General features: G+C 38.8%; 1 long non-coding RNA gene across 16 annotated transcripts in view; it reads right to left on the reverse strand.

Moving 5' to 3' along the window:
- LOC141743924 (uncharacterized) overlaps positions 1 to 8,303 on the reverse strand; it is a 77,720-nt gene extending 69,417 nt beyond the window's left edge. For 13 of the 16 annotated variants that reach the window (XR_012587264.1, XR_012587267.1, XR_012587261.1 and 10 more), the window contains exons 1-6: positions 7,699 to 8,303; positions 5,472 to 5,677; positions 4,483 to 4,638; positions 4,194 to 4,364; positions 3,930 to 4,096; positions 640 to 833 (exon numbers count right to left, since the gene is read on the reverse strand). This is a non-coding gene — a long non-coding RNA (uncharacterized LOC141743924). Of the gene's footprint in view, positions 1 to 639; positions 834 to 2,036; positions 2,779 to 3,929; positions 4,097 to 4,193; positions 4,365 to 4,482; positions 4,639 to 5,471; positions 5,678 to 7,698 lie in introns of those variants that run through there. The other 3 variants (XR_012587254.1, XR_012587256.1, XR_012587268.1) reach the window with 3 other exon arrangements.
- Positions 8,304 to 8,602: the final 299 nt, after the last annotated feature.

Here is an 8,602-nt window from a genome sequence, read left to right on the forward strand (position 1 = left end):
TAAATATACCTACATAGCAATAAACGGCAGCAGCATGCAGTACAGTAGAACAGGAGGAGTAGAATAATATGTTCAATTGTAAATCACTGTGCATGGAAATTTAGGCAGGCATAATACAATTACCCAAATGGAGGTCAAATGCAATTTCACAGGGTGAATAGCAGACTATGACCATGTATCTGTTTAATTTTTTTTAATTTCAGAATGATCCAGCCATTATTTAACATTTGGAAATATCTTTCATTTTTCATATGCTATTCTGATGAATGCAATTAATTAATTTAGCAGATGATTGCAATTTGCATAATTTTCACAAGGAACGCTTTACTTAATATTTGGAGTTTTTTATTCTGGTCCCCACACTTGAAAGGGAAGGACGCAAAATGAACAGAGACTATTAATCATAACACTTAGCTGAGATCACCTCAAAACACTACCTATCATTATAACCTGGAATAGATAAGTTTGCTGGAGAGGAACAGCACTATAAAACACAAATAATGAAAATATCACATTACATTTATTTTTCTAATTAAAAAAAAATACATGTGGAAACTTCAGATATATCTGACTTGCCTGTAGATCTTCCATCAGACATATGAAACAAAATAAATTAAAATGGAAGAGTTCAGATTTTACCTTTCAAATCCGCACCAATGATCTCAGGAAGAGTTCCATTACGTGATCAGTCTCAAGTTGGGTTTCACAAAAACAAGGATCTTGCTCTTTAAGTCCTTCTTCATGCTTTGAAGCTATTTACTACCTACATGCTTCATTGTTATTTACTGATATTCAAATTTTGATTTTTCTCCCTTGCCTTGAAGATCTTGATTCTGTAATGCATACAAGAACAAACGAATAAAATGGCCAGGTTTGTTTTTTTTTTTTTTTAAAAAAAAACCATGAAATTTCATCACCATGTTGATTCAAAGCAAGAAGGAGAATTCTACGCAGAGGTGCCAGAGTGAGTTTTACCTCTCAGACACTGCTGCAAACAAATCAACATTCACGAAAATATTTCTATCACTTCAATGGCCAGTTTCTGTGTTAGTTTTCAAAACCAATTTAAAAAAATAAATCATTACTTTTGAGACTGTTTAACCTGTCTTTTAGAGGCCTCACATGCATACCTGAATCGTGGCATCCAAAGGGCACACTCAACACAAGTAGTTATAACTTGCAAAATATAATGCTTATCACAGAAAATGACATAAATGGTTCATCACCCTAAAAACCTTTAGTGCTATCCCCATAAATACAGTACTTCATTAATAAGACACTGGGTTGGATCACTGCTGGCTTTTCCTGACAGTTCTGCTACACACCTGTCTCATTTTGTTAGTTTAATGAACTTGTTCCCAGCTCAATCCCACAAGTACAGTGTGGCCTCTGCTTTGAAAAAAGAAATTAAAAATATGATTCGGCTGATATAGATTTTGGAGTCACTCATCTATGCAATACTGAGTGACTTCTCTTGGCCAGGGATCAGCAATGAGCAGCAGTGCGAAGCAACTTTTTCTGCTGTAACGCTTTTCCCTTGTGAAAACCAGAAACAATTTTAAACTACCATTCAGTATCATTAGTTAAAAAAGTTCTTTGAAAAATATTCACTGTGCTCACCAGCTGTTCCCTGGGTAGGGACATATATGCTGTACCCCTAAAAAACAATTAGGACAGGCAGATGACAAAACAGATGTATCTGGCTGCATTGCTTTCTGAGGCTCTCCCAAAGTTAAAGATTTTTCCTCTTTCTGCCTGCAGGCTGATAACATCATTGGAGTCACAAGTCTACAAGTAAGAGGTGAACTTGGCAGCCATCAACAATGAAACCATAGGGTAAAATTTATGTTTACTGTACGTAGCCCAATTGTTCAAAGAACCGAGCATGTTGGCACCAATCCAGTAAAGCACTTAGAGGACAGCTGGGACTCCTGGCGTGCTGACAGCTCTCCCCGTGTCTCAGGGCTCTGCCGAATTGGGGCCTGAGAACCGAGCACCTCATAGGGCAGAACCCATGCCAGACTACTGTACTGTACCTGGGCCTTTGCCATCATCCTTGCCATTAAAGGATTAGTATTTCCTGACAGTAGTAACAGTGGCCATCTCCTCAGACGAACCTGCGGTATACCAGGAATCTTCACTGAAGTCAATGAAGTTTTACTGTTGGTTTCAACAGAGATGCCATTTCATTTGGTGTCCCATCCCTCGTCGTCGTGTCCCCCTCCCCATTTTGTTTTTTTAATTATAATATTTTCTTCCTTTTTTTTTTTTTTTTTTTTTTAATTCAAAGCATTTTGCAAATTTCTTTGATCAATATTTGCATAGCAAGGCTTTGGCCACTGCAGTGTTGGTCTCTGAAGCACATATACCATCTTCGAAACCTAATTAGCGGCTTGGTTGGTTGGTTTTGTTGGTACAAACAATCGGATTTATCTACTAGTTTATCAAGACGTGCTTGGGCTTATACGGTATAAGAGAATGACTTAATGACCTCAGGAACAGAGGCCCCATATTATTCATCCTGAAATTTCTAAAGCTCTGAGGGAAACTTCTCAATACACAGACAAGAAGAATCCACCCAGGAATTATTTCCCACTCCAATTTCATGGTTTATTATTATTTTTTAATTTAGAACGTTCATCAAATCTTTGACATTTAGTACCAGGCTTTTCTACAAGACAAACAGGTAGAGATCCCAAGCTAAAACCCCTGCGTAATTGCAGCACACTTTCTCATCTTGATCCTGATAACTTGCTAGTAGTAAACCACAAGAGAGATGCAAAGGAATGGTAATCTGAAAATAAAGAACAATGGGAAACAGCAGATTTCCTACCAGCAGTGAAAGAGCAAATATGATTGGTTTCTTAATTTCAGATAATGTTTCCCTAGGAACTCATACAAACCAGCAATTCCTTTAGTATACTTTGAAGGATAAAATTCTACCAAAAATCACACTGTGACTATGGTCAACATGTTCAACCTCCTGCTTTAGGGTCTCCCTCTGTTTTTCTGTGATTTTTTCCTGCTGTACTGAAATACATAAATCAAGGTTTTATTCTGAAAGCCTGCTATTTTTGCAGTGATTTGCTCTCTTGATTTCCCTCCTACATATTAGTCTGCCTCTTCATCATGAAATCATTGTTAATTTCCTTCCACTTCTGTTTTTCAAAGGGTCTCCTCTAATTCCACTATTTTGAAATAGATGAGATCCCCGCCCCCAATCTTTATGCTAATGATTTAAAAACTAACTTGTCAGTCCTAACATAGCTCTATTCATTCATATTTCAGCATGGCCCATTAAGATCTTTATGCAGATTTTAGCCATCAAAAAACCCCAACCCCGACATAAAAACCAAAACTGGTAGCAAAGGAAATAATGAATCAGGGTTGGGTATCAAATCCACAGCTGGTAAACACTGACTCTGCTTATATAAGTTTGCTATAATACCATTGAAGGATCTGCACCCTGTTCTCTACTTCAATAATTTCTCTTCAACCATACCTCTAAAGGCATAAGTAACCATGAAGATTAAAGGGTCCTGTCTCTTTTTTCTTGGCTTCTTTAAGTGTAACTTTCAAATGGAACCAACGTGTGGAGCCAATATGTATTTTTGATAGGACTTTCTATATTTTTCCCCTCAGCCCTACATCCTCCTCCTGTCATCCTCATACCTTTCCCCCCATACCTACACATACATGAACAAGAGTTATATATGAACAAGAGTTATGAGACACCCCCAAAAATGACTTCTAGGAGAAATTCCTGCCTAACAGATTGAAATACTAAGAAAAACCACTTTCATCCTTTAAATGTAATGATGCTAGAAGGAAATTCTTCCTTTTATCATTTTTCAGTCAGGCTGACCATTTGCATATGATTTGCAAAATTCCTCTCACTTTTGTAACACAAACAGAGTATAAAATAATACCTTTGTGTCTCCATGAGACGGCTTATTGGCAGATGCTCCACATAGTTCACGGCTGTATCTGCAAATGACCTGTACATGAATATGGAGTTTTAATTCCTCCACCTGGTGACACTTCCTATTGCACCACAGTGATTTATTTATTTTTTTAATCTTGGGCTAATAATAAACTGCAAATAGAAATTACTTGTGAAAATACAATCGCACAGTAGTTGTGTAAAACACATATCGTAGGGGTGGGAATGGGAAGAGCACAGAAGGATATACCTTATTCAATGTAGCTGAGAAAAGCAACAGAGAACTTGAGCCTAGAGGAAATGGAGCCTTGATATTTTCCATCACTTTGTCAATCCTTTCTGACACTGTTGGCGTAATAGTGAGCCACTGACTTCCCTGCAAACAGAAGGGCAGGAGCTAATTGCCCCACAACTTCTTTATCTATGAGGAGAAACAAAATGAAAGAAAGACAAAGAGGCACAAAGAAGAAAAAGGTGTCTAAATTATATATACTGCAAGGCTGTACACCACCCTTCCCTTCTGTTTCCTACAGACTTACTTCCACCATCCTGTAGGCCACAGTTAGGCTAGTACTGTGAAGAGACAGGGCTTCCTTCCTTGACTCAGAACCTGAGCTGTATGTCATCTTAATTTAGTCATTTCAATTTAAGAAAAGAAAGCACGATGTATGGTAAACTGTAACTTTCATTTCCTCCTATAAAAAATGCAAAAGCTTATTAAAAAATTCTCATTCTGCTCCAGAGCCCTGAAACTAAATCATTGATTTCATAATCTTTAAATTTTAATTAAAATTAAACTCTTGCAAAACAAATTAGAAATACATAAATATCATGTGTTAAGAATACCAAAGGATTGTTCTGACAAGGTACCATGTCAGTCCCCCTGTCTCTGTGGATGTAGCACGGTACATAAATGTGTTTTGAGGTTTCCTCAGTCCTAGCTTCAGTTCATGATCAAAGGAGCTTGTCAAATAAATGTCACAAAATTGTCACTACATTAAAAATGAACAAAACGTCTTTTTTTAATTTATTTTTTAAAATTGGCTAAGGATATTACCATTAGAAACTACTAAAAGTCCCCGAATCCACTGGAGAATACACTTCAACAAAAAAGCCCCGTTACCCAGTGTGCTGTGTTTAGCGGGTTCCCTGTGGCTGCCTTTTGTGGGGAGGATAATGCCCCGCAGGGTGTTCCACCAGCCTCCAGAATGACAAATGCCAGGACAGTCTGCCACAGGAATAATGAAAACACTTTTTCCCCTCACAGTCCATTCGTCAAGTTTTCATTCTTATCTATCTGATGCAAAAAACTCCCCCCAACCTTAAGATCATTTTAAGTGTAAAATTCTTCACTGGCATGAGTATTTCACAAATCTCCGCACTCAGAGTGATTACAGTTTTTGAACTATTTTACAGAATCACAAGGAAAAACATTAGAGAAGTTGTAAATGTTAACTTAAAAAATTACTAGAAAACTTGTGCAAGACCGAAGGCTCAGTGAAAACTGGCACTGTAAACTGTTACATACCTGGAGTAGCTTCATGCAGCTGAGAAGCCCGAATGATCTTAATGGACGTCTCCCTGACAGGAAAACCAAGCACAAGCTAATACGATTTTTGCAGTGTCAGGGCTGCTGATTAGCAAACGCTGGACATGCTAAGAAACCCTTGCAGGTTCAAACCTGTGGAAACGATGTTTTGTGCTTATTGTCTTATTTTCCTTTGTTGCTAAAATCTGGATATAAACAAAACATATTTTGGGTGAACATTTAGCTGTAAAGTCATAGCATAAAATAATTGTGAATAACGTAAGCGTACGTCGAAATGATACCAACAGAAAGCATTCCAAGGGAATTTTCACCAGCCCCCTATAACTATTAGAAGATCCTACTTTTTATGATCTTCTTTAGTTGCTTAAATATTTTCTAATATCTATAGGGAGGGCTCATTCCACTCAGTCTCTAATCTTTACTTGGGAAAATTTACCTTGTGCTGATTATTTTAAAAATATTTTTAGAATGCTTTATTAAAAAACTCTCAAACCATTTCCAAGACTAAATTAGGGTGAAATACTTTTAAAAATATACACAGAATTCCGTAGCCAGTTCCTTCAAAAGCTTTAGCACTTCCAGTTTCACAGCAGAGACCTGAAACTCACTTGGGATTGTCTCTCGTTACAAGGACTCATCTTCTGCTGGATGTGGGAAAAAGCAAATGCTAAAGCCATCCTAAGACTTTGATCGCACTTTGCATACGCTCAGCATTTTGGCAGATGAATTCTCTAAAGAGCCCATCTGCACTGACCTGCTCCAAACCAGGTCCGCACGGACCGTGTGGAATTTCATCTGTCGTTGCGGCAGCTAGATGCCACTGTGGCACAAAGCACTGCAACTGAAAGCAAAGATCCTTTTTCCTTCCCTGCTCACTGTCTGCCAGGCACACAGGGGGAAGCCGGAAGCAGCCAAACTTACACACAGGCAGGACCAGGAGCTGCACAGGTTCAGAAGGGTTAGCGCATGGAAAGGCCAGGATTTAAAAAGGGGCCAAGTTGGGAAGGAATGAGAGAAGGAATTAGGCTCAAGAAAATACTGAAAAAATAAGCTAGGACTTTGGGGAAAGACTTAGGAAATAAAATGAGCAGGAGCCATGCTGTGATTCCATATTGCAAAGGGTACAGGCAGGAAAGGCAGGAGAAACAGAGTTCGAGTCCATCATTCTTGTTTCTCTACAGCTTGGAACAGAAACTGAGAAATTTGATGTTAAACATTTGTTTCCTGACAATTCGCTACCTTAATGACAGAGATACACATCCTGTGCATCTTGATGTTGATTAGACACAATCATTCTGCTGAATACTTCAATTTTCAAAAACTGAGTGAAGAAAGGGAGTATAAAAAAGGCAAGCCAAACCTAAGGATCCTGGTCTTCCCATGGCATGCCTGCTAAAAAATAATTCTTTCACTTGTATCGCTCTCTCTTTGTTGCAAAGAATCATTTATATCATCAAGCTGTGTAATGTTTTACATGATTACTTAAAAATAAATGTGATAGAGTTTTGAGTAGCTTATTCTATATAGAGATCTATATGAAGCAGGCACACATATGGGGAATGACAAAAAAAGAAATTGTACAACACAACTTACTTCTGTGAAACACAAAGTTGTATCATGAAGATGGCTGAAAAGAATCTGAAAAGCTCCCTTTACACTATGCAAAACAACGTTAGCCTGTGACAAATGCGCCCCTGAAGAGAAATTAAACATCTTGTCTTAGAGCAGCTGTCATAGCCTGAACTTCTTGAAATTACTATTTGACTGAGGGAGAGAGCTCTAGTTGCTCTATAAAGCTAAGCCACTCAACAACAGTACTCTTCCATTTGTCCTTGACAGCTGTATTTTTTTAATGACACTTATTTGCTTGGATTTAAAAGTTTCTGTCCTTATTACTATATACATAAAAATGACAAAAAGACAAAAGTACCACAATGTAGATTTCCAGAAACTGAAGAGATGGAGTCTGAAAATTTAAATTAAACAGAAATCATCAACACTGCTTTGAAAAATCTAGGTGATCCATTTGGTGAGTCCTCCCTTCAAGACAAGTAATTTTACAGAAGGGACCACAGAAGTTGTGCTGGGGAAGTTATGTTGATCACTAGTGGGCACTTTATCTGGAGGGAAAAAACAACAAAACCTGCCCTGCACTTACTTGTAATAGGCAAAAATATACACACATAAACAGAAAAGTCACACTCACCCCTTGCTTTGCCTCCCTCCCCCTATGGGTTTTAATATATCCTCTCCTCTTCTTGCAGTTTCACAGCATGTAAACTTTACCCCAGGGTAGCTTTCTTCCTGCACTTCAAGAAAAGCAGCAGCACCAGAGTTGGACCAGACAGGCACACTGCCATGTGGTTTGTTGTCCATCACCAGGAGAAAGAGAAGCTCCCGCTCCATGGGGACAGTGCCTCTGCCCCTTCACCAGCAGCTCCGGCCTTGGTCGTTCCCGTTTGCAGGCAGGGTGTTGCCCAGTTTGCAGCTCACCATCATGGAAGAAGGTGTGGTTGACCCCTTGAAATTTATGCTTGGGGGGAGACGGAGAACCACCGTATACACAGATACTATAGACGGAACACCACACCCTTGAGATGCAGCAGAACCAGATCCACTTCCCTGCTGCAGCTGGGGTAAGACAGAGATCATGCATTTCACACATCCTGGACAAACGCAGGAAAGCTTGCCGGATCAGCACTCTGCTCTCTGACCTGGTACAATCCCTCAGAAACAAGGCTGACTAGCAGGAGTTTTCTGACGGAAAAACACTGTCAAAAAAAACCCTCCAGTGAAAGGAACCGTATTTGGTTTTTCAGGCTTGTTCCAAGGATTTTTTGCTGCAGAACATGTTATGCCGCCCACATTAGACAGCCTCACAGTTATTAATGCATCGCAGAGACCTTGAAATCTCAATCTGATATACGGCTACTTCAGTCTGTGCTTCTTCCTACCCCATTATAAACTTGACCTTAATTAACCCTCTTAGTGAAATGGAGTTTGTTGACTCTCAAGGACAGTCTCATTGAAAAACAATGTTGCAATGTCACTCAAAAGCTAAAGTTAGGCTGCTTTATAAAGGGATTTGTACTAATAATCATTGAATATTA

Source organism: Larus michahellis, chromosome 5, assembly GCF_964199755.1.
Source record: "Larus michahellis chromosome 5, bLarMic1.1, whole genome shotgun sequence".
NCBI lineage: Eukaryota > Metazoa > Chordata > Aves > Charadriiformes > Laridae > Larus > Larus michahellis.